At 38.3% G+C, this 27,405-nt stretch overlaps 1 protein-coding gene across 1 annotated transcript in view; it reads right to left on the bottom strand.

Moving 5' to 3' along the window:
* Positions 1-25,189, bottom strand: part of OXR1 (oxidation resistance 1) — an 825,596-nt gene extending 800,407 nt beyond the window's left edge. The window contains exon 1 of the mRNA XM_070075402.1: positions 25,028-25,189. The gene's annotated coding sequence lies outside the window, so the exon portion shown is untranslated. The remainder of the gene's footprint in view (positions 1-25,027) is intronic.
* Between the last annotated feature and the right edge of the window lie 2,216 nt (positions 25,190-27,405).

Raw genomic sequence — 27,405 nt, 5'->3', positions numbered from 1 at the left:
CACACAGACTGCAAGTGAAAGGATGAGAAAATATATTCCATGCTAATAGAAAGCAGAATCAAGCATGTGTGGCCATCCTAATGTCAGACAAAATCAATTTTAACATAAAAACTTAAAAGATACAAAGAAGGACACTATGTAATACTTAAGAGATCAATTCAACAGAGAGATGTTAACATAATAAATGTGTATACACCCAGTGCCAGGGTGCCTGACTATTTAAAATGAATGTGAATGGATCTAAAGGGAGATATAGTCTACAATAAAATAGTAATGGGGAACTTCAACACCCCACTTTCATCAACAACATCAACTAGAGAGATAACCAGCAAAGAAACAAAAGATTAAATCTACAATATGGAACAAATGGATTTAAGTGATATCAACATAACCTTTCATCACTCAGTTGCAGAATGCACATTCTTTTCATCAGTGCATGGAACTTTCTCTAGGATAGACCACATGCTAATCCATAAAGCAAGTCTCACCAAATAAAAAAGTCAAAATCATATCATGCATCTTTTCCTGACCACAATTCAATGAAGTTGGAAATCAAAAACTCAAGAATCTTTAGAACATATGCAAAAATATGGAAACTGGATAACATGCTCATGAATGAACAGTGGGTCATAGAAGAAATCAAAAGAAAAATAAAAAAAAAATCTGGAAATAAATGAAGATGACAATACAACATATCAAAACTTACGGGATACAGCAAAAGCAGTGTTAAGAAGGAAGTTTATAGCAATTAGGTGCCTCCATCAAAAATTGGAAAGGTATCAAATAAATGAGCTATCAAAGCATCTCAAGAAACTAGAAAAACAACATCAAACAAAACCCAAAATCAGTAGGAGGAAAGAAATAATTAAAATTAGAGAATAAACAAAATTGAAGCAAAAAAGATTTAAAAGATCAGTGAAATGAATAGCTGATCGATATATCATTGATCCAACTATCTAATAAAAAGATGGAGAAGACCAAAATCAATAGAATAAGAGATGAAAAAGGAAATGTAACAACAGATATCACAGAAATTAAGCAATCATCTGGAATTACTACAAATAACTCTATATCAGCAAATCTGAAAATCTAGAAGAAATGGATAGATTCCAGAACACATATAATCTACCAAAATTGAGCCATGGAGAAATAGAAGCCATCAATAGACCAATTACCAACACAAATTAAATCAATAATAAAAAAAAACCTCCCAACAAAGAAAAGCCCAGGACTGGATGCCTTCACTGCTGAGTTTTACCAGACATTTAAATATGAAATAATTCCAATTCTTCTCAAGCTATTCAAAAACAGTTGAAAAAAAGGGAATTATCCCAAACTCCTTATGTAAAGCCATCATCACTTTAATTCCTAAACCAGATAAAGGTACAACATAGAAAAATAACTATATACCAATATCCTTGATGAACACAGATGCAAAAATTCTCAACAAAATACCAGCTAATTTAATCCAACAACACATCAGAAAGATCATTCATCCAGATCAAGTAGGATTTATCTCTGGTAGGCAGGGATGGTTCAATATTTGCAACTCAATCAACATGATACCTCACATTAACAAACTGACGGACAAAGAATGTATAATTTGAATAGATACAGATAAGTCAGTTGTAAAATACAACATCTTTCATGATGAAAACCTTCAGCAAATTGGGATAGAAAGAACATTCCTCAAGACAACTAAGGCAATTTAAAACAAACCAACAGCCGGCATCCTATTGAGTGGGGAAAAGTTGGAAGCATTTCCACTAAGATCTGGAACAAAACAAGGATGCCTACTCTCATCAGTGCCATTCAATATAGTCCTGGAAGTTTCAGCCAGAGTCATTAGGCAAATCAAAAATCAAACTAACACAAATTGGGAAGGAGGAAGTAAAATTATCCCTATTTGCAGATGACATGATTCTACATAAAGGGGAACCAAAAGACCCCACTAAGAAACCATTGGATTCCATGAATGAGTCTGGTAATGTGGCAGGATATAAAATCAACACACAAAAATCAGTAGCCTTTGTATAAACAGACAAAGTCATGGCTGAGAAGGAACTTCTAAGATCAATCCCATTCACAATAGCTACAAAAAAAATCTAATACTTTACAATAAATTTAACCAAGGGGGTCAAAGGCCTCTATAATGAGAATTACAAAACTTTAAAGAAAGAAACAGAAGAAGACACACAAAAAAAGAATGGAAAAATCTTCCATGTTCATGGATTGGAAGAATCCATATCATCAAAGTGTCCATACTACCAGAAGCAATTTAGAGATTCAGTGTGATGCCAATCAAAACACCAAGGACATTCTTCTTAGATATAGAAAAAATGATGAAATTCATATGGAAACAGAAGAGACTCTGAACAGCTAAAGCAATCTTATACAACAAAAACAAATATGGAGGCATCACAATTCCAAACTTCAAGACATACTACAGGGCAGTTATAATCAAAACAGCCTCATACTGGCACAAAAACATACATGTAGACCAATGGAAGAGAATAGGAACTCCAGAAATCAATATGCATCCAACTTAACTTTGACAAAGGAGCTAAAATGGATCCCTGAAGCAAGGACAATCTCTTCAACAAATTGTGCTGGGAAAACTGGATCTCTGTATGCAGAAGTGTGAAACAAGATCCCTCCCTTACTCCTTACACATAAATCCACTCACAATGGATCAAAGACCTAAATCTATGATAAAATACCATCAGACTACTAGAGAATATTGAGGAAACTCTGCAAGACAATGGCATAGGCAAAGATTGCTTTGAAAATACCTCAGAAGCACAGACAATCAAAGCCAAAATTACAAATGGGATTACATCAAGCTAAGAAGCTTCTGTAATACAAAAGGAACATTCAGTAAAGAAAAAAGGCAACCAATAGAATGGGATAAAATATTTCAAATCTATGAAACTGATAAAGGATTAATATCCAGAATGTATAAAGAGCTCAAGAAACTCAATAAAACAAATAAGCCAGTTAAGAAACAACAAAGGACTTGAACAGGTATTTTTCAAAAGAGGAAATTCAAATGGCCAACAGACACTTGAATAAATGCTCAGGATCTCTAGCCATCAGGAAAATGCAAATCAAAACTACAATGTTTCATCTTACCCCAGTTAGTATGGCTCTCATACAGAAATCAAAAAACAATGAATGCTGGCAAGACTGTGGGGAAAAAGGTACCCTATTCCATTGTTGGTGAGAATGTAAACTGGTGCAGCCATTCTAGAAGACAGTGTGGAGATTATCCAGAAATCTGAAAATAGATCTACCATATGACCCAGCCATCCTACTCCTGGAAATTTACTCAAATAAAATGAAATCAGAATATCAAAGAGTTATCTGTACTCCCATGTCCATTGGAGTTCAATTCACAATAGCTAAGATATGGAATCAACCCAGGTGTTCATCAACTGATGACTGAATAAAGAAACTTGGTTGTACATACACACACAGACACATTCTCTCTCACACACCCACTCACACACACAAATACTGTGGAATACAACTCAATCATAAAAAAATCCCAAATCCTGTTTATTAAAACAAAATGAATGCAACTGGAAACCATTATACTTAGTGAAGTAAGCCAATCCCCAAAAGACTGATGCCATATGTTTTCCCTGATCTGTGGTAACAGAGTATCTAACTGTAATGTATAGGAGTGAAATGGACATCTTGCGATTCAACAATTGTTTACAATCATTGTCTCTACTGCTGAGAAACAAAGTTTTTTTTCTTCATACTATTTGTTGAGCTCTTTATTTAGTGTATGGTTAATCTTATGAGTATAAAGCAAGCTGAAAATAGATTTTTATAAAATTAAGAGTGGGAATATGAGAGGGAAGAGGAACAAGGGTGAGAGTGTGGGCAGGAGGCAGGTTAAGGTAGGGTGGGGAAAAAATCAATATGTTGCAAAATCTGTATAAATGAAATACAGGAAATTTGTAAACCTTAAGTAATTTTTTTTCAAAATATCCAAAAAAAGCAGCAGCTTTTTCTACAACTGAAACTTGTTTAAAACACTGTTAATTTGATTGCCTGTGCTTCTTAGGTATTTTCTCAGAAATCTTTGTGCCATTGTCTTGCAGTTTCCCCAATATTCTCTAGTAATTTGATGGTATCTGCTCATACATTTAGGTCCTTGATCCACTTTGAGTGGATTTATGTAAGGAGTAAGGTAGGGATCTTTTTTCACACTTCTGCATGCGGAGATCCAGTTTTCCCAACTCCATTTGTTGAAGAGACTGTCCTTGCTTCGGGGATTGATTTCAGCTCCTTTGTTGGATGTAGACGTGTAGATTGATTTCTGGAGTTCCTATTCTTTTCCATTGGTCTACTTAAGTGTAAGCAGTTTCATTTAACCTAAAAATGATACAGTCTATATTATCAGATATTTGGAGGAGTGTGGTATGAGCAATAAGAATATCATCTCTATTTTGTGCACACTGGCACATAAAAATCCCAGTCAACTTAAAGCTTAAAAAGAAGCTATTATGGAATTAAAGTATATTTCCTAGCTATCAACAGAAAAATATCAAAAGTATCAGAATTAAAAATTAAAAATATTTTCTGATTATGATTAAAAATCTATCTTATTTACTTGAGAGGAACAGAGATAGACATTTTCTACAGGTGACTACAAGGTACTCAGGAGATTTTACACTGCAGGTATGGATTCTGGACAGGTGGAATGCAGGCAAGTTCTTTCCTAGGTTCCACTGGGTAGATTTCAGTGGGTCTAAGGACATTACTATTGATTGTCTCAGTTTTGGTAATTCAGGTACAGTGGGGTTGTTACCCAGATCTCCCAGAGTAAAAGTCAGGGGACAGGAATAGTGGTAGCCAACTGTCTGAAGCAGAGCAATATAGATAGATCATCACAGATACCGAAAGTGAGTGCAAATTACTCCAAAGATTATAATACCAACATCATGGTTCCGATTCAACAAGGCACAGATGAAATTGCCCCCAGTTCTCACAAGGCATGCAAGGGTGTAGCTGGGGGTTGTATCTGAAGCCCCACACCATGAGCTATGAGATGCAAAGGGAACTTAAATAGAGTCAGATCTGGAATTTGTTGTTTTTTAGGGACTGCTGCTTATACTAGCCACAATAAGCTGAGGGGAGCATCGCTGGATCATGTAGAGTAATGACCACAGCTACAGAGAGAACGCCCCAAATTCCCTCATTTGCAGGAGCCAAGGGCTCTATTCTACATCCTGGAAGTTGTCCTGACTCTGGATGTGTGATTCTGCAATGGGGTCTGGTGCTCTAAGGAGTGCAGATGGGAGGAAAGCAAATTGGCTTCCCCTTCTCAGACCTCAGTCAGCTCCCCAGGCTGGAGTTACTAACAGCGGGTGACTGTGGAATTCTCTCTCATTTAACACTTCCAGTGTTGAGGCAAGCAGCAATTTCTCCCTACCCTGACTTGGGAAGATGGCAGCTACCAGCAGGCAGCTGGGTTCAGCAGCATCTCTTTCCTCTTTTCTCATGGTCCTATAGAGTCTTTGCTTCTGTCATATCTCCACTGAAAGTTTCAGTCAGTCTGGACCTAGAAATGTGGTCCTTCCTTTTTTTTTTTTTTTTTCATGTCCTCTTGTAGTTGAAGTTTATGTGCCTCGCACTCTTCAGACATCTTGAATCGCTCTAGCACTTATGTTCTATTCCAGACAATAATAGATATGGTCAGTGAAGGCTTCTCTGATCAGGAGTCCATGGAGTTGAGAGTTGAACTGACAAAAAGCAAGCCATATGGAAATCTTTGAAAAGAGCACCTCAGAGTGAAGAGAGCAAGGACCAATGGCTTGAGGCAAGTGAACACATGTATTCCTGGAACTCAAGAACCGTGCAGAGTGCTGAAGGCTCCTGAAGAAGCAGGCAGAGTCTACAATGTTGTTAGAGAAGGACAGACATCCATCCCTGATAAATAACGGACAGACAAGGTAGGTTACCTGTGTGATTGCTATGTTCAGCCTCATGAATTAAATCCAAGACATAACACCCAGTTCTTCGGAAGTTCAAGTTCATAAGAGAATAGGCTCGATCTTGTACTCAATCCTTATGGATACAGAATTAAACATTGCTTGGCACTAATGGTGGAGCGGAACTGGTCATTTCATTACATTCGTAAGAGATATCCAATTACATTTTTCTCCCAGGAATCAATTTTTCCTGTCAGCCTAAAAACTTAATGAATTTATATATCAAAATACATGCCATAAATCATGTTTCTAAGTATGTCTCCTCTAAATTATATAATGCTTATATTACTTTTAATCAGACTTTGATTATAATAAACTATTTACTCTGAGTAAAAATTAACATGAGTCAGCAAATATTTCCACAGGATGCTTTTTCTTAAGTAAATTTATAGCTGGGTATATTGAATTGGACCTCTAACTACAATTGCACTTTTGCAAAGGTTGCAGCAAAACAATACAATCTGATTTGCTTTTTTATTTTAAAGGAGAAATCAATTTTTTAGCCCAATAGATGACAGATTGTCATTTTGATTAGTGTCCCTTTAGCTACATTCATGCTGCTTAATTTCAGTAAAGGATGGCGAGAATATATCTTCAATGAGGAAATTTGACAGAACTCATAATGCTGCCATGGCAGAAGTAGCATTATTTTAAGGGGACTCTATCAGACCCTGACAACAACTTCACATTTCAGTGCCCTCCAAGGCAGGCTTCCGGGAAGCTGGGTAGACTTGCAGTGAGGATGGGGAAATGGTTGTGAACTTTAGTCAGAAGGCTCGGTTCTAGAGGCATGCTCCTCCTCGCTGTGAAAATGGGAACTGAATATTTTATCAGCTTCAACAATGGAGGTAATGATACTTCAAATTCTAATGAAGCATAAAAACTACCTTATATGATATGCAACATAAATTTGAAAGGATAACTGTGATTTTACAGGAAATTTTGAATTTATAATAAAAGACTCAATTAGAAGATTTAAACAGACTGACTCCTATTGAAGATCAATTTGTCAGAGAGCATTCCACCAAAATTACAAAACAGAGCTGGTTTCCTAGGCAATTTTTTTTTATTTGACAGGTAGAGTTACAGACTGTGTGAGAGAGAGACAGAGAGAAAGGTCTTCCCTCCATTGGTTCACTCCACAAAGGCCGCTCCAGCCAGAACTGTACCGATCTGAAGTCCTAGGCAAATTTTACCAAAACTTCAGAGTCAGTAAATATCAGTGTTATTGAAATTGTTTCTAAGAGGGGCCAGAGTTGTGCTGAGGTGGGCTCTTGGCTTTGGCCTGCCCTTCACTGGCCACTGTGGCTATTTGGGGAGCAAACCAGCAGGTGGAAGATTTTTTTGTCCATTCTCTCTCTCTGTAACTCTATCTTTCTAATAAGCAAAATAAGATAAATTTCTTTTTAAAAGTTGCTTGTAAGGATAGGAAAAACTTCAAAAATATTTTTGCAAAGTGAACATAATTAATGTCAAAACGTGGTGATGTTCGCAACTCAAGAAGAACCTATAGATAAATAGTAGTTGTGATGAGCATGAAATATATTTTAAGGGACCCTAGGAAAAAGAATGCAGCAGCATATTAAAATAATAATATATGTTAAAACAGTGAGATCTTTTTTCAAAAAATGTAAGGATGGTTCAGCACTAAGTAATCTAATAATCATTTTATAGAATAAAATGTAAAAATCTCTTGATCAATGCAGTAGATATTATAATGTCTTTTGACAAAGTTCAGTAAAATTCCTTGGTTTAAGAAGTTGATAAATTAAAAATATACAGGTCTTTCCTAGTGTGATACACATCTCAATAAAGACCAATATTCTTGCAAAAAATTTTGGTTTTGGGGACAGTTTTATGGCAAATCAGGTAAAGCCACTGCCTGCAGTGTTGGCATTCCATATAGGCACCCATGTGAGAGACTTGGAGGAAGCTCTTGGATCCTGGCTTTGAATTGACCCAGCTCTGGTCACTGCCACCATTTGGGGAGTGAAGATCCTTTTTTTAAAAATTTACTCATTTTACTTGGAAGGTGGAGTTACAGAGAGGCAGAGGCAGAGACACACACAAACACAGAGAGAGAGAGAGAGAGAGAGAGATCTTCCACCTGCTGGTTCACTGCCCAAATGGCCATGACAGCTGGAGCTGGGCCAGTCCAAAGCCAGGAGCCAGGAGCTTCTTCCAGGTATCCCACATGGGAGTAGGGGCCCAAGGACTTGGGATATCTTCCACTGCTTTCCCAGCTACATTAGCAGGGAGCTAGATCAGAAGTGAAACAGCAGGACTCAAACCAGTGCCCATATGGGATGCTGCCCTGCAGGTCGGGTCTTGAACCCACTAAGGGCCCCAGAATATATATATGTATATCTTACTCTGCCTTTCAAATAAATAAACCTTTTAAAAAATTTGTGTTTTAACTTTAAAATTTAACATTTTTTAAACATTTTGCCACATTCACTTCAAATGTAGAAATTATATACATATGTATATAATTTATATATGTATATAAAATGTAGAAATTATATGCATACACATATATACTATGTTTCTTGAAAACAGAGATATTAATATCAGAACATCACGATTTCGTAATAGTGATCACAGCATGGGGGAAGAAGGCTACATTGTCATGTACGTAGCATGAGTCAGTGGACCAATATTGCTAATGCAAATACCAGATCACTAAAATCATTTGGAATGATTATGTCCCATGGCTGTCTTGTGATTTTGGACTCTGAGCTCGTTTTTCTTTCCTTTTTTTTTTTTTTTTTTTTGACAGGCAGAGTAGACAGTGAGAGAGAAAGAGACAGAGAGAAAGATCTTCCTTTTTCCGTTGGTTCACCCCCCAAATGGCCGCCACGGCTGGCACACTGCACCGATCTGAAGCCAGGAGCCAGGTGCTTCCTCCTGGTCTCCCATGCGGGTGCAGGGCCCAAGCACTTGGGCCATCCTCCACTGCACTGCCGGGCCACAGTAGAGAGTCGGACTGGAAGAGGAGCAACTGAGACAGAATCTGGCGCCCCCACCGGGACTAGAACCCGGGGTGCCGGTGCCGCAGGCAGAGGATTAGCCAAATGAGCCGCAGTGCCGGCCTCTGAGCTTGTTTTTCCATAAAACGATCAGCTAATCTGTCAAGTAATACATAGAAAAAAGTCAAACACCAGTGCCAAGGAGCTCAGAGGGTGTCAGGGGAGAGATGGCCTGAAGAACCCGTGAACTCCACATACCCCAGTGCTAGGGTGCTCTCCTTTCTGTGACTGACCCCTGTGTAGTTCCTCTTCTTGAGTATGGACATGGAAGGTAACTTGCTTATAACAAATAGAAAAAGCAAGTGGGACAGGATGTGTGTGATTGTGTGTATGTGACTATAGACACACAAACAGCAATCGTCTTGCTGGAATTTCTTTCCTCAGCCATCTGTAAGGAGTCAGGCACCACTTTGTAACCACATTCAGCAAGGAACTGCAGGAGACATCTAGTGGCTGAGCGGGACTCTGGCTGACAAAGCAGAAGGAAATTAAAGCCCTCACTCCTATAACCATTACTCCCTGAATTTTTTTTTTTTTTTTTTTTTTTTTTGACAGGCAGAGTGGACAGTGAGAGAGAGAGACAGAGAGAAAGGTCTTCCTTTGCCGTTGGTTCACCCTCCAATGGCCGGCGCGGCCAGCGCGCTGCGGCTGGCGCACTGCACTGATCCGATGGCAGGAGCCAGGTACTTATCCTGGTCTCCCATGGGGTGCAGGGCCCAAGCACCTGGGCCATCCTCCACTGCACTCCCTGGCCACAGCAGAGAGCTGGCCTGGAAGGGGGGCAACCGGGACAGAATCTGGCGCCCCGACTGGGACTAGAACCCGGTGTGCCGGCGCCGCAAGGCGGAGGATTAGCCTAGTGAGCCGTGGTGCTGGCCTATTACTCCCTGAATTCTATAAATGACTATGGTGAGCTTGAAAGTCAATTATTCCCTAGATGAGCTTTAGATGAGACCACAGGACTAACCATCATCCTTATGGCTTTGCAGAGTTTCCAGCTAAGCCATACTCACACTCCTGGCTTCTTAGATTACATGTGTGTTTGCTTCACCGTGTTATGAGTCACTAATAGGAAATGCAGGTGGAGAACTCCCTGAATTATAAAACAACAGTCACTCCTCTTCCCATCTTCCTGAGCATGTCACATGCACATGACTTCTGCATGAGAAGTCTTAAACAGGCAGGTGTGAGTCAGCTGTTACTTCCCAGGGCAATAGCTAAGAAGTTCCCCTGTCTTCTCTTTAAAACAAAACAAAAAGAGCAACCTCAACTGGCTGTATTCTATCCTAAACCAAGACAATTACCCTGCATCCACACAGCTATTACCAGCCTTCCAGGACCAAACGTCAATCGAGATGTTACTTCAGTTTCTTCTTTTCCCTCTCTAGTTCCTGTGGAGTCAATGAAGGGGAAGGAACTTGCAGAGGAATTAGTTCTACCATTTTAGGCTGAACGAAGATGCTTCTTCCAGACCATTTTTCTTTGTCTTTGGCCTGGAAAAACCTCCATTACATTATTATTCTTGCATGTTAGCTATACTGTTTTTAAAATCTAGATTGGGAATTTTTTTTCCTAAGAATATTGGAGATATTAGCACAGCATCTCCTGGAATCCTAGTGTTGCTGTTGAAACATCAGCTATATGAAAATAATGATTCCCTTATGGGTAATGTATCCTCTTACCACCTCCGTCCCTGCGCCCTCCTGCAGCTTTAAGACTGTTTCTGTCTTTGATATCTACAGCTGGAATAAGGCATGTAGTATAAAGTGTATTTTATTACCCCTGGTGTTTGTTAGCTTTTCTGTCTGAAAAATGCAGTCCTTCACTGATTTTGGAAAATTGAGCCACTCTTTAAATTTCGCTTCTTCAACATAACCCTCTTTCCTTCCTTCTAAAACTATAATTAAATGCATATTAGATCTTCTTTCTTCTCACTTTATCTTTTCATATTTTCCATCTGTGTTTCTCAGTGCCCTGCATCCTAAGTAGTTTCCTTGAGTGTTATCTTTAGTTCAGCAATTTTTTCTTCATCTTGCATTAATCTGCAAAAAACTCATTTATCGAGTCTCTAACATCATTAATTTTTTATTCTTTTTCAGAATATTGTTAAAGCATCCTAGTTATTTTTGACAATCTCCTACTTATGGATCATACTTTCAATATCCACTTTGATTCTTTAAAGTTTCACTTTTATATTCTGAATTCGCTACTTTAAATTTAAATACCTACAGTTTTAATTTGAGTTTTTTTTTTTTTTTTAAATTGTAGATCAAGTTGCATGGAACACTTGTTTGAAGTTTGAAATTTCTTAGGAACTTGAGATTTTACATTTGGTTTTGGGATGTTCTCAGAAAGGATTTGCATTTGTTTACTTTTTCTATTTATAAGAAAAGTAAGGAGAACAAATATATGTTTTATATATATATACTTAAGTTTTTTAAGAATATTGCAGATATTAGCACAGCATCTCCTGAATCCTAGTGTTGCTGGCGAGACATCAGCTATATGAAAATAATGATTCCTCTTTGGGTAAGGTGTCCTCTTACCACCTCCATTCCCGTGCCCCACTCCAGCTGCTTGTAAGACTCTTTCCGGTCTTTGTTATTTTACAGTTGCAATAAGGCATATATATTTATAGGCATAGTGATACTTTCCACACTACCCTCCTTGCAATCCATACTCCCACCCTCCTTCCTCCTTCATTTTATCTTTTGCTTTTTACAATGACATAATTTCAGTTCACTTTATAATCATAAGCTTAACCCCCACTAAGTAATCAATTCAACAAATAGTAAGAAGAAAAAAAACCACTATTCCTGAACAGTGTAGACAAGGGCTATAAACAATAATCAAATCAATATGTCAATTCTGGGAATATAAATTGCATTTTTATACTCTATTAAAGACATCAGAGAGAATATGATATTTGTCTTTTTGGGACTGGCTTATTTCACTAAGCATAATGCTATGCTATTGCATCCAAAGCAAAGATGGCTTTTCATCCTTTGAAAAATGCCTGTTCAAGTCCTTTGCCCATTTCTTAACTGGATTGTTTGTTCTCTTGTACTGAGTTTATTGAGCTCTTTATAAATTCTGGATATTAATCCTTTATCAGTTGCATAATTTTGCAAATATTTTCTCCTATTCTGTCAGTTGCCTCTTCATTTTGTTGAATGTTTTCTTTGCAGTAAAGAAGCTTCTTGGTTTGATGTAATTCCATTTGTTTATGTTTGCTCTTGTTGCTTGTGCTTCTGGGGTGTTCATCAATAAGTTTTTACCTCTGCCAATGTCATGCAGAGTTTCCCCAATGTTTTCCTCTTATAATTTGATGATATCTGGTCATAAATTTAGCTCCCTGATCCCTTTTGAGTTGATTTTTGTAGAAGGCCTAATGTAGGGGTCTTGTTTCATACTTCTGCATGTGGCGATCTGGTTTTCTCAGCACCATTTGCTGAAGACACTGTGCTTTCTCTAGGGAATGATTTCAGCTCATTTGTCAAAGATTAACTGGTTATAGATGTGTGAATCTATTTCTAGGGTTTCTATTCTGTCCCATTGGTCCACATATCTATTTCTGTGCCATGACCAGGCTGTAAGAGACTATTGAAATTCATAAGAGTTCAGTAAAATTTCAGGACACAAAAATCAATAGCCTTTGTATACTCAGACAATGCCATGGCTGAGAAAGAACTTATAAGATCAGCAACATTCACAAGATACTCCAAGTAGCTAAAGCAATCTTAAACAACGAAACAAAGCTGGAGACATCACAATACCCAAATTGATTGTAACCACCCTGCAATATATCTTGAATTCTTTTTTCTACATCTGAGAAGAATGTCATTGGTCTTTTGGTCTAGATCACATTGAATCTATACATCATCTTTGGTAGTTTGGACATTTTGATGATATTAATTCTACCAGTTCATGAACATAAAAGATTCTTCCATTTTTGTGTGTCTTCTTTATTTCCTTTTAAATTTTTTTAAAATTTTCACTGTAGAGAACCTTCATCTCCTTGATCAAATTTATTCTAAGGTATTTAAAAATTTTGTAGTTGGCTGTGGGCTTGTCATAAATTGCCTTGATTGTGTTGAGGAATGTTCCTAGTATATTCAATTTGCTTAATGATTTTTATCATGAAAGTTGTTATATTTTATCAAATGCTTTCTCTGCATCTATTGAGATAATATAGTTTTTATTTTCAATTTGTTAATGTTATGTATTACATTTACTGATCTGCATAAGTTGAACCATCCCTGCATATAAGGGATAAATCTCAGTTGATCCAGGTGAATAATCTTTCTGATGTGTTATTGAATTCAATTAGCTAATATTTTGTTGAGGATTTTTGCATCTATGTTCATGAGGGATATTGGTCTATAGTTCTCTTTCTCTGCTGTATCTTTTTCAAGTTTAGAGAATAAGGTGATGCTGGCTTTTTAGAAAGAATTTGGGAGAAATCCCTCCCTTTCAATTGTTTTGAATAGCTTGAGAAGAATTGGTATTAGTTCTTCATTAAATGTTTGCTGGAATTCAGCAGGGAAGCCATCTAGTCCTGGACTTTTCCTTGTGGAAGGGTCTTTTTACGTCTCATAGGTAAACTCTAAACTACTAAGTCATAATAACTTAGACAGTAGAAACCCACATATTTAATTTCTCTTCCATGTGGAGACAAATCATGCAAGTGGCTCTGCTTTTTGTGTTTTTCTCCAGTTTCTACTGGAGATATTGACTATCTCTGACCAGAGTCTATGAATTTAACAAATACAAAATTGATATTTTCTTGCTTTTAGGCAGGATTTATTTAAGTCCAAGCTTGGGACTACCACTAATCAACAGATATTATTAGAACAGAATCTTTATATTTCATTTTTCTCTGGATTTGAATAGTTTCATCATTTTAAAACTGTTGTTTAGATTTATTTATTTAGAAAGACAGAGCTACAGAGATAGAGAGAAGAGACAAGAGAAAGCTCTTATATACACTGCTTCACTTTCCAGATGGCCACAACAGCCAGCACTGTGCCAGGCCAAATACAGGAGGTTCATATAGATTCATATTGGTGGCAGGGGCCCAAATTATTGAGCCATCTTCTGCTACTTTTCCTAGGCCATTTTCAAGGAGCTGAATCTGAAGTGGAGCAGTCAGAACTCCCATTGGTACCCATATGGGGTGCCGGCATTGCAACTGGCAACATTACCTGCTATGCTGCCAATATTGGCCCTTTTTGGAACTTCTAACCACTTTTAATTTTCTGCCAACTGAGAAATAAATTTGAAAACCTAGGAAACCAGCAGAATACGGCTCAGGTGCTTGGGCTCCTGCATTCACATGGGAAATCCCAGGGAGGTGCCTGGCTCCTTCCTGGCTTCAAATCCACTCAGCTCCAGCCATTGCAGCCATTGGGGAGTGAAGTTGTGGATGGAATAACTTGCTCATTCTCCCTCTCTGTAACTCTGCCTTTCAAATAAATAAATAAGTCTTTAAAGGAAAAGGCCATGGGCATATAAAGCTGATGACTCTCATGCAACTTGTCATGCCTGTGAGAGATAATGAACAGCAACAATTCAATGTGAAAAACACAATTGTATGAGGAAAGCAAGTGGTTCCAGAAGTATCTAAGGACATTGATTCAGAGCTTGAGAATTAGCAAAGATTTCCCAGAGAAACTGACTTCTAGCATTATTTTGAACAAAGCATTTTCTTTTAAATTTTTTCCCCATCTTTCAGCTTCTCTTTACTACCCTAACAAAAAGCCTCTTTTATTTCTATGTGATCCCATTGTAAAATCCTCTGTTTATATTGTCTTTCTTGGAGATTAAGAAATTATAATAGATGGATAAATAGAGATAGATAGATAGATAGATAGACAGATAGAGCCATACCTGTTATTTAAGAGTGTTTGATTTCATCTGTTTCATCTTCTGCAAATTCTTATCCTGTTGATGCCCATGGACGTGATCAGATTGCCCTCTGGAGGGGTAATTTAAAAATGGATTTTAAGTAAAAAAGCTTTGAAACACTAAAAAATAAGCAATTTTTCTGAAATGTAACTGAAGTTTGCAGGGAAAGATGCATAACTGTCCTAGTTCAAAGTTCATAACCTAATTAGCTATCTGAAAGTGGACCCTGGGGAACTGTGAATTTTCTTTTACACATTAAATTTAATTTGACTTCTATTTTGAATTGTAATAGATCTTAAAGAGGAAGTGAGCACAATAGAGGAACTATAAGACATGATTAAAAGGGGATATTTTTGACAGAGCCAAGCATGGGATTTAAAAAAATAAGACATCAAGTCTTTTACTTCTTATGTTTTAAACTTCTTTCAGATGGAAATTTCTAAGGAGCAAGGTAAAATAAATTTAATTTTAAGGTTATTTTTCACTGAAGCTGAATTGTATTAGCAAATTTTGTGCAAGTTTAACATGTAAAAAAAAAAAAATCCAGAATTGATCTTTCCTCATTTTTAAAACAAAGACTGGTAAAAGAACTTTCGGTAAATAACTAGTAACCAAAGATGACTAAGTTTGTCAGAATTGTGAACTATATTCATTTCATTAGATGTAAATGGTTTAGGACCCAAAAGGTCACACTGTATGAATGAATAAACTTCCATTGATGGCATGATTGAACAGCTGAAAAGGCAGAATGCATACAAGACTCAGATGCCCTATAAGTTCAGTTCAAATCAAGAATTTTACATTTTGCATGGATGGTCATTAACCTGAGGCTTGTCCTATTAATTAATAGAGGAATATTATGCTAGAGGAAAGTTATGGTCCACAGGGGCTTTGCAAAAAGTCAGATGACAATCCTGTAATATTGGAGGACTGCTAGTGAGGTGAAGTAGAACTTCCACATAAAATTATCATAAAACTCACTAATTTCTCCACTAATGATCCAAGTGTTCCTAAGAAGCATGACCTGTTATTAAACACACACTTGAAATGATAAATAAACTATCCAAGCTATCTAACCTAAAAGTATAAGAAAGCGGAAGGGCAATCAGCAGGTGTTGTGTTCTTGGAAACAGAGGATTTCTAACATTTTGTCATCATCCTTTTCTGTACCACTGGATAAAGATATTCAAATGGTTTCCAAATTAAAATAAATAAATAGATACAATGTCCCTAAATTTTTAAGCCAAAGACCACCATCCAAGTTGTAGCAGCATGATGGCAAAATCTATTTTGATAGCTCTAGTCTCATTGTGTTCCCACTCTATGAACTGTAACCTCCAATAGAAAAGAATTTTAAATGTAAACAAAACACAAACTCCCTGTGCAGGCTTTTACATCACATTTGTACTAGGTCTATGTATTTTAAATAATATTTCCAAGGTAACCACATTTGAAAAAGATAATTGACAAATTAATGTACTACTAGAGGATAAAAGACATGACGACAAGGCATTGATAAGCTATTATATTAGGAAATAGCTAAGGGAAAAAAGGGACATTAATTTATCCAACAAATATGTCTCAAGTACTGTTCTAGGATTGCAACATGTTTTCATGAATGAAACACATAAGAATTCTTGACTTCAGTGTAATCAGAGAAAACAAATAAAACACTAAATGATTAAAACATCTCATATGAGATAGCCATAGAATTGGGTCTTCTGCTCTCAGTGTGACACTCACAAGTTTCCAAGCATTTGTAAAAGCTTAAAAGTGTAGACACTGAAACCTTAGCAAATATCACTCACTGTATTGCATATGAGCTCAAGATGTAATTTTAACAGTCTTTAGAAAGCAAATAACGGAGTTCTAGAATGGTGATACTAGAAAAATTATCATTCAAAATGTGCACAATTAACATCATTTAGTAGTTGACATTAATTTTATTTAATGTGCATCCTTATTAAGAGGAATGTTAATTTCCTAAAAATTCATTTTAATGTTCAAATATCCATAAAAAGACAGATACAAAACCAAGCAGTTCTAGCTATCTCTCAGAGAAAGAGAAGATCTCTTTGTCCCCAAATTTCTTACTCTTTAAAATGCCACAGCACCCAAAATGTTGGTGTGAGGAGAATTAAATTAAGTGGAACATATGGTGGGTAAAAAAGGAACGGAGTAGAGATAAGGTGGTGAGCGACTCAACAGAAACATAAGTTATATGAATACCTCATAGCAATAAGATGGGAGATACATTAGAAAGATAGAAAGGCAAACTAATCCAATCAATCCCCTCCCCCAACCGCCCCACTCTCCACCTTCCCCAGAGGCTGATACTGGGCACAGGAAGCCCTAGTTAAGATATAATAGAGTTCTTTTGTATTCGCATTCAACTTGGAAGCAGTTGGATACTGTAAGGAATTCCATAGTATTTAGGGAAAGGTCATTGGCCTTGGTATCACACAAAACAATTAAAATCCCAACCTCAGTGTATAGCCACTGGATAGCTTTGCAAAAGGCACTTAAATTGTATGAAAGATAGAAAAGCTGGCTGTGATACCCAGTTAGATCATCAAGGCCACTAAGGGAAGCATATGCATGACAACTGTGCCTGGCATGTTACTAATGAATTGCCTGTTTATCCAAGTCTGAATAGGATGGTCATTAGTATCACACATGCACCTCATCACCTGTCATTAGTTTATGGATTATGCATGCATAAGGGCCTAATTTCAGAATTCAGAACTTTTTTGGTGGAAACGCTCATTGGATGATTCACTGTTTCCATGATTTTTCCCCACACAACTAATTCTCTCCTGGTGATGCAGATTCTGTGTTTATACAATGCTCCCTGATCCTCCTTTAGTTTTCGGCATTTATACAAATGGAGTTCAAGAGAATGCAACTCTAACTGCAAGAACATCAAGAAAAGGGAAAGCCAACAAAGAAGCAGGGTCAGCACTGAATGGTGTATTTCTAAATACTGATGAACAAATGTGTTTGAGTTTTTTTGAACCCTTTACAAATAAAGGAGTCACGAATTAAATGTAGAAAAAAATGAGGAAAAAATACAAGGCAAATTTGGACATATTTTCATGTCCATTCTTAGTTTCATTGAAATAAATTGAGCTTTGATTATTCCAACTATGCATTTCCAAAGCTGCATTGCAACTATTTGAAACATTTTCTTTAGATACAGTACAAAGGACTAGCATTCCCACATACCTTTGTTAAAAAAATTTATCATCTAACTTTGATCTACCTCTTAGAAAAATATGCATATTTACATATTTTTTCATTAGGGAAATATTTTATTCATCTTTGTGTATTTCCTTTTAAACCAAATTTGCAATTTGTTACATTTACATTTTCACATTTGTTACATCAATTATGAAAGAGAAGGTAAGGGCTAATGGGATTTGTTGGCTAATTTGTGCTCTTTCAGCTTCCTCTGAGTAGTTGTCCCAAAGCACACAAAAATACTGCAGAACCTTGCATAAATTGTAGCTGCACTGGTATCTTTTCTTCTCCAAGAGGGATTATTAATAGCAGAGAAATGCAAGTCTTCTTTTGCATTCTTACTGTGCCACATATGAAATGAACTCAGTAAATATTAGATTAATATGAAAATTAATGAAAGAATTCAGAAGGCTTTAGAGGTAAACGCCTGCGGTACATTGTTGAAAGTATTGTTTCCAAAAATCATAAACTATTAAACATTTATCATCAGAAAAAAAATTTTCATTAAGCTGAATTCCCCAATAAATCCAACTCACCACATATGATCCTCAATATTTTTAAAACATGGCTATTTCCAAAGTGTGTTACCTACTGCTATAACTGGAAGACACCATGCTAAACCTCAGTACCTGTGAGGTGCCATTAGACAACTGGTCTCCCAGAGCTCATTGAGTAGATGGGACTTCACTGCTGTGCAATGTCAGAATTCAAATCTCTTTCTACTCACTTTTAGATTTTTGCTTTATTTTCCCCTCACACTTGAACTGGAAGCATTTACTTGTGCTGCACTGAGACATGTCACTGGAAGACGTTGTTGAAACCTTTTCAGTGTCGATCACCTTTCACGTTTTTCAGTTCATAACAAGATCATTTGGTACTTTAGACTCTTGTGCAAGATGCCCTGGCATTCTAGTGAAGTGTAGGAACTCGGTGATGTCTCTGGTGAGGTGCAAGTCCCTTTTCACTTGTTTTGAGTGCTCAGCCACTTCGGACATTTGATTTTCCAGACTGGCGAGGATAATTTGAATATCCCATAGTTACCTTCCCCAGCTTCTGCTAACAAGGAAGGCAACTTAAATCATAGTAATTCTTCTCCTCTAAACTTACTTGAATAGGTCTATCTAACCCGGCACAGAGTTCCCAACTCACTGATTTCTCACACATGTTGTTTAAATGTGAGTTTGTGATTCCTAGGTTAAACATACAATATTATACATGATATGTTTGTGGAAAAAGACAAAAATTTATGGAGTAATAGTTCTTTGGGTTATTCATACTTACAACCACTCTGAACAAGGATTTTCCCTACTGCTATTTTACAAACAAGGCAACTAAGAATCAGAAAAGGCAAACATTTTCCCCAAAGCTAAGTAATTAGAAAGAAATGAAAGATAAAAATTTTCTTTTGTCTGTCTTCAGTAACTGTATTTCCCCCTGTCCACATGATCTGTGGACTTGAATGGAAAAGTTACAAGCATCTTCATACATACTTGTGAGTTTGTTTTAGTCCATTTCCTGCTGCAGTAACAGAATACCTGACAGTGGGGTATTTATGTAAACAGAGGTTTATTTGGTTCATGATCCTGGAAGCTGGGATATTCAAGAGCATGATATCCAGTAAGGGCTGATGTACTACCCCATCCATGGCCAAAGGTGAAAAAGCAAGATGAGGAGAGAGCAAGCAAGAGAGCCCCAAATTCATTTTCAGGACTAACTCACCCCCTGAATGACATTAATTCACTCATGAGAGCAGAGCTCCTGATGATCTCTTAAAAAACAATTCACTTGAAAGAGTTACAGAGAGAGGGAGTGACAGAGAGATCTTCCACCCACTGGTTTATTCCCCACGTGGCCGCAAGGGCCAGAGCTACACCAGGCTGGGAGCCAGGAACTTCATCTCCATCTCCCACATGGGTGGCAGGGGCCCATGCACTTGGGCTATCCTCTGCTGCTTTCCCAAGCCAATAGCTTCTGGATCGGAAATGCAGCAGACACAAACCGGCATCCATATCAGATGCCAGCATGGGAGGCAGCATCTTTGTCCACTGCACCACAACCTTGGCCCTCTGGTCACCTCTCTTTAGGCCACATTTCCCAACACTGCTGCATTGGGGATTCAGTTTCTAGAACATGAACTTTGTGGGCTATTCTAACCGTGGCAGTGTTGTTGCCTGAAGAGACCGGATTTTCTGGCTAAGTTCCACATTTTCCATTTTTAAAAGTTACTTATAGGGGACAGCATTGTGATATAGTGGGTTAAGATGCCTGTAGTGCAGGCATCCTATAGGGTGCCAGTTTGAGGACCTGCTGCTCCACTTCTGATCCAGCTCCCTACTAATGTGCCTGGGAAGGCAGTGTAGAGGACGGCCCAAGGGCGTGGTCTCTTGCACCCATGTGGGAGATCTGGAAGAAGCTCCTGGCTTTGGCTTGACCCAGCCCTGGCTGCCACACCATTTAGGGAGTGAACCAATGGATGGAAGATCTCATTTTCTGTCTCTCTCTCTATATATAACTCTGCCTTTCAAATATGTAAATAAACCTTTTTAAAAAGTTATTTATAGTACACTTCCTCCAGTGTTACTATGAAGATCTGTATGAAAAAACTACTTGAAGGAAGTGTGTAAACTATAAATATCCACAGTAGTTTTATCATTATGGTTGTACACAGAATAATTTCAACAGAGGGCATAATATTAAAGTTTTAAAGTTGTCAAAGTGACCATTTAAACAGACATTTAAAAATGACAACCAATCTAAACTGTGAAGTAGTCCCAAACTGAATTGACACTATTTTTCTTTAAGAATGATGGCCCTGGAGTAGTCAAGTCCACAACTGAGAAAATGAGGTACTTGCTCCAAGGCACACATGCTTCCTGCGAGCCTGTACCTTAAGCAATTGTGTGTGTGAACAAGAGACACAACCAAGGCTGTTCCCTTGCTTGGCTGAAGTGACTAAAACTCAGAAAGCGATACACATCACACCTGGACAACTTCAGCATTTCTCTGACAATGCTGTTGCACTGCTCGAGGCAGACCTAACCTACACGTCAGACTGTTGCTGCAATATCACCATCTGCTGATTTTTAGTAGAATTACACAAACTAGCTGACACTTCTTCAAGTGACCATTTCCTCTAAAGGAGTTGGTGAATTTTTATTTAAATGCTAAGGTACAGATATTGGAGATGGGAAAAGTGTACATGGAAAGAATCTGGGCCACTGAAGAAATAAAATATATGAGTAGCGGGTTCAGGACAAACTTTTCTTGTACTCACAAAAATTAAGTCAAGGAAGCTTAGAACTCAAAGGGAAATAAAAAAATGAATGATATGTGAAAGGTGAAATTTCTATGTGATACACAAGACACACAGAACGTTCTAGTCATCAGCATGCACATAAGCAGGCTCTCAGTTTACCTGGTACCTGTACTGTAGTTTCCATTAATTCACCCATTTACCCACTCATTCAAAAGATCGTACTGTGTACATGTTGTTGATGTACACATGGGAAGCTCAATAGTAAGCAATGTCCTAATAGCATCCATGTCCTAAGGGAGCTCACATTCTAGCTTGGGGTGGGTAGCAGGAGGGGATAAGACACAACCTCCACCAGCTGGAGAGGGGATGTGAGGATCAATAGGCAGACAAGGGGTGTGAGTACCCATGAGGACCACTCACAGGAGGAACATTTGAGCAAGGACATGATGTGTAGGCATGGGAGAAAGCCATACCATAGGAGAAGCATTCTGAGTGGGGAAGTAGTAAGGGCAAGGGCCCTGGGGAAGGTACAAGCTTGACCAACTCGAGGACCGTCAAGGAGGCCCATGTTTGTGAAGTGACCTGAGTGAAAGGTGACATGGTGGTGCATGAAAAGGGGCTGACAGCAAGGGGCCAGACTCCATGGAGTCCTTGGGAAAAGCTAGAAATTGTCCTTTCCTCTGGGTGAGAAAGAATCCATCAAAAGGCTTGGAGACAAGAAAGGCATGCAAGAAGGGGAGCTGCTAGCCACAGCGTATAGCACTTTCTGATTTGTGGGAATGTAGTAAGGGATTATTGTTGACAAATGGATGAATGTCTTACAGTAAGGGCTTCCTAGCTATGTGGTCCTGAAGCTTGCTTCCCACCTCAGCCATTTTTCTGAGTCAGTTTCCCACCTTGTTAAGCTTGGCTGGAAGCCCATTGGGTATAATTTTCAGTTGACCTGTTACGAGTCATCTAATCTTAATAAAACTAACTTTTATCAATGCCCAATTCAGAATTCCAACATACACTACCATCTCAATAGTAACAGTGTGGGTGCCTTGATCTTCTTAAGAATACACACTGAGTATTTCTATGTTTTTGACCTATGGAGGCAAAGAACACAGCACAGACCAATGTATTCTTTTCCACTTACTGAGCTCATGATACCCACTCCTGGCACCCGAGGCTGCTCTGCTTGCTGGGATCCCTAGTTCACGGCTCCACTTCTTACCCAGTTCCATATGGCAGAGAACTTGCAGTCAACTCTTGACACCTCCCTCTATAATACTCTATATCTTAATCACCAAGTGTTATTGAATCTTAAATTATTTATGCCTACTTTGATTCAGACTCTTTTCCAAGATCTATGTCTGACCCATCATTATTACTCATGTGGACACTGTAACAGACACATGTTGGAGCTCCCCCATCCATCCACGCTACTTACACTACATTAGCTTCACTGTCTACCCATAGTCAGATTTCTCACAAATACCGGAATATTTATGATGCCTCTATCTTGCTTAGAACCTCAATGACTTTCAATTATCCTAAGGGAGAAGTTCAAAATCCTTAATATTGCTCCTTCAGAATCACATATCCAGACACAGAAGTTTCCTCAATGTTTTGAACCCTTAAACTGTGAAAGATAAAAACCAGCTTACAGACTATAAAATTTTAGAGTCCATTTAATCAACAAAATTCTTTCCTAATGAATCCATTCCTTCTCTTGATTTTTAGATTCCCAAAACCCATTTTTTGAGAACCAGTCTCAAAATGCCAACATCAATAGAAATCTCAGCATCAACAGGCAATTATTTTGACTGGTGATAAGGAAAATATTTACTGACCCAGCCATTTATGTTAATGTAAGCTTTCAAGGATTGTGAGCCTCAAATCTGAAACAATACAAATTTTCAAGTGCAAACCTGAAAAGAAGAGCAGTCCTCACTTGTCCATCACTAGCTTTTATGACACCCAAACTGATTAATAAATAGCAGCACATATAGATCACATCTGTTATGACTTTGCTATTTAGGTTCCAATAAAAGTGGAAAGTCAAAGGACGACGATACAATTGAAATGGAAACCTATTGCCTAGTTCACAAATAAATCTCTATTGCAATGAATATGGTAAATCTGGTAAAAGAAGATCTAGGTGAGGGTCCTAAGTAAGCCAGTTATTATTTGCCATCAGAAGGTTATAAAATCTCTCTGAAATTCTAGTTCTTCATTTAAAAGGGAGAGGAGATCCCCCTGTACAGGATTATGGAAATAAATGACTTAGTATACATGAAGCAAACCATAAATAGTAAACAAATGTCAAACTTCCTATGCTCAACCACATATGGATCTTGGATATATGATTTAAGATCTCGAATTTTATAGAATGACATTTTTAAAATAATATAATCAATATACTTCTTCCCCATGTATGTTATCAACATTTAGTAGCAACTGGTCAAAAAAGAAAATCCAATGGGGAACTGTGACTGTTTGCTCCTCAACTGTTGAACTCCCTGTCTCTGCTACAGTCCTGGTTGGAGCTAAGCACAGGTGCTCTTGCAACTGAAGGGGCTGCTCAAACATGGCGGACTCACTGGGGAATGAAGGAAGCACGTGCTGCACGTTGCAGTTACACTGCAGGAGCAGCTGTTCTCACCTCATTTGTCTTCACTGAGCCCCCCCCCTCCTTTAATGGTAGACTTGATGTGATAGAAAATGGTATACCCTACTGCTTTCATTATGGTTCTGAACTTATTTTATCATAAATGCTTTTTTAAATTGCCCCATGAGATAAACTGCCATTAAGAGAAATTTAACAAAATCTTTAGGCATGCCACAACACAGGGTTTGTGTTTATTCTAACATCACTTCCCTTTTTCTTCCCCAAAACTACAGTGTTTGATAAAACAAAAATTCACTGAAATATAATTGAGCTGGGAATCGACTATGGGAAGAGCACCAGCATAAACCTGTCAAAGCTGTGGGACACACAAAGCTGTGCTTGCCAGGAACCAGAGCTGCATGTGACAACATTGGAAAAGAAGAAAGACTGAAGTTCAAAGTTTCCACCATACAAAGACAGATAAGACGAGCACATCAAACTCAAAGTAAGAAATAAGAAATCAGCCTAGTTAAAAAACAAAACAAAACAAAACATACAGGCAATGGAGAAAATTAACAAAGCCAAAAGCTAGTTCCTGGAAGAAATGAACAAAATTCACAAACCCCTAGTTAGACTTCAGCCTAAGAGAAGGAATGCAAATCATCCATAACAGGGACAAAAAAGGGGTTGCCACACCAATCCTACAGAAATGAGGAGAGTGAACGCTATGAGCAATTTTTAGGTCCTCAAATTTGACAACTGAGAGCAAGTGGACATTGTTCTCGCTGCTATCCCTGTAGAACAAACCAACATTTAGCAGCTTAAAACAATCATTTCATCACGTTCACAACTTCTCCGGGGTTAGGATTTCAGACAGCACACAACAGGGAAGGTTTTCCTCTATTCCAGAATGTCTAGGACCTTGGCTGGGAAAACTAAAAAAAACAGGGGTAACACCAAGGCTTGAGCCTTAAGTTATCTGCAAGTATCTACTCACGAGACCGGCGGGGAAGGCAGGCTGTGGCTGGCTGCTCAGGTGGGGAACCCCTCCGTGGAGTCTCCATGTGGCTGTGCTTCCCGGAAGTGCAGCAGCATTGAGCAGTGGTATGTAACACCCAGAGACTCAGGCCTCCAAGGGTAACTGTTCAGCAGCAAGGAAGAAACTGTGTTGCTTTTTCTGATTCACCCTGAAAGTAGTCGGCTTCATTTCCACTGTGCTCATTTTTGGTTCTGACTGGGTAAAGGGTCTATTCATCTTGGATTTGATCTTTGGCTTGCTAAGAGAAAAATTCTGTAGAACACTTACATTATTAGAGTTTATCTGAGCAAAGCAAAGCCAAAATGATTCAAATTGAGCAGGCTCTAAGAACTCCAACCAGGAACATGATCAGATAGTGCTTACAGAAAAATGAGAAGTGAGAAATAGAAAATAAATTAACTGGCTAGAGCCTAAAGTCAATCAACCAATCAATTGCTTATAGCTTAATAGTTGTTTACTGTCTAACCAGTTAATTGGTCACAGGCCTTCCACAACCAGCCAAAGCTCAGTTACTGTGATTAAACTATATTGTTTTGGTCTGTTGAGCCCAGGGCAGGTGTTTAGCCCAAATCCATAATCTCCAACAAAATACTATTTAATAGCCTTAAAAGGCCTTCTTACTTTAAAAACACTTTACAGCTGAAAAGATTGGCCTGGACAGTTTCTTTTCCATTACAAGTGAGATTGGGGCCCTGCTAAGTCAGCTGATAGTTTTAAATTTTAAAAAACCACAAGAAATTCTTGCTGAAGGCTTGCTATTAATTTTTATAGTAAGTTTCTTACCAATTATACTACTTTGAGTTTGGTTCCTTTGTAAACAAGTGTTCCCTTAGACAACATATAAACAGAGAAGTAGGTCCAGGTGGGAGGGATCGGTGAGTAGATGAACCCGGAGAGGGGAACATTGGAGCCAGAGGAAATCGCAAGTGCAGAGAACAGGAGCATGAAAATAGATTGTGCTTTGAGATAATGGCGGGTAGTTTGGAATGGTTGGATCTAAGGATGCTTATGGAAGAATAATGAGAAAAATGTATTGAAAGGTAACACTAAGACAGTTACAAAATATCTTGTGTGCCAAGCCAGAGATTGTGGACCTTATCCTAAATTTGAGCCACTGGGAATCTATTATTTGATTCTTAATGAGCATCGATTCTTTGTTTTTTAAGATTACTTATTTGAGAGGTAGAGTGGACAGAGGGACAAGAGAGACAGAGCTCTTCTATCCACTGGTTCACTTCCTAAATGACCACAATGGCCAGGGATGGGACAGGCTAAACCCAGGAGCCAGGAACTCCACCCAGGTATCCCACATGGGTGGCAGTGGCCCAAACACTTGGGCCGTCTTCTGCTGCTTTTCCTGGAGCATTAGCAGGGAGCTGGATCTGAAGTGGAGCTGTCCAGGCTAGTACAGGTGCTCTAATATGGGATGCTGGCATAGCAGGGAGCAGCTTAACCCTCTGTGCTACAATGCTGGCCCAAGGGTATTGTTTCTATACACTTGTAATGTGTATTGGGTAGGCTCTAGATTAAAGTTGTCAGTTGAGGAATCACCTGGCCCAGTTTCTTTCCTGTTCCCATACTTGGAGTTTATTTACAAAATATTACACAATGAGAATAAAATGATTATATGAGCAGAGAATGTTTACTGCACACTCCACCTATATTCTTTTCCAGATGGAGAAGTTCCACCAAGGTATCCCTGCACCTCTACCACTGTACCCTTTGAGATGTGATGACTTAATTGGCGAATTTGTTCAGTCTCTGTAAGAAGGGGTGCCATTTATTGGGCCTTTTTAAAGACCCATATTAAGTAATACTAAGTAATAAGCATAACTATATACCCAATACACTGTGTAACAGAATATTGGGTGACAGAAATGATACCTTACTGGGTTTATCTAGGGCACTGGGTCTCATCACCCTTTAAGAATATTCGCCCTGGTAATATAATTGTGACCTTTTAGGAACACTAGGAGCTGTGTAGCTGGCTGTCTTGACTTTCTGACTCTGTGGACAGTGGAGCCTTGAAGAATAATAAAGCAAAAGGACAATGAAAGCAATGGACACTCAGCAGAATGGGGAGCAGCAAGCGTTCCCTGTATTGTATGAGAAATGCCCACCACCACTATCAGAGCGATACGTGGGGCACTGTAGACTGTATACTGTACCTCCAAAGCATTGGGTTCATGGACTATGATAAATGAGTGGTGCTTCCCAGAGTAACACTACACAACTGTTTGTAATGCAGCAGCTCTGCCACTGCCATCAGGACAGCCAAGGAGAACAACTGGAGTGGGACATCTTGAAATACAGCTGAACTTAATACAGCTGAAACA

The sequence above is a fragment of the Oryctolagus cuniculus genome, chromosome 6 (genome assembly GCF_964237555.1).
Source record: "Oryctolagus cuniculus chromosome 6, mOryCun1.1, whole genome shotgun sequence".
NCBI classification, from domain to species: Eukaryota; Metazoa; Chordata; class Mammalia; order Lagomorpha; family Leporidae; genus Oryctolagus; species Oryctolagus cuniculus.
This window is presented reverse-complemented; position numbering and strand designations above follow the sequence as displayed.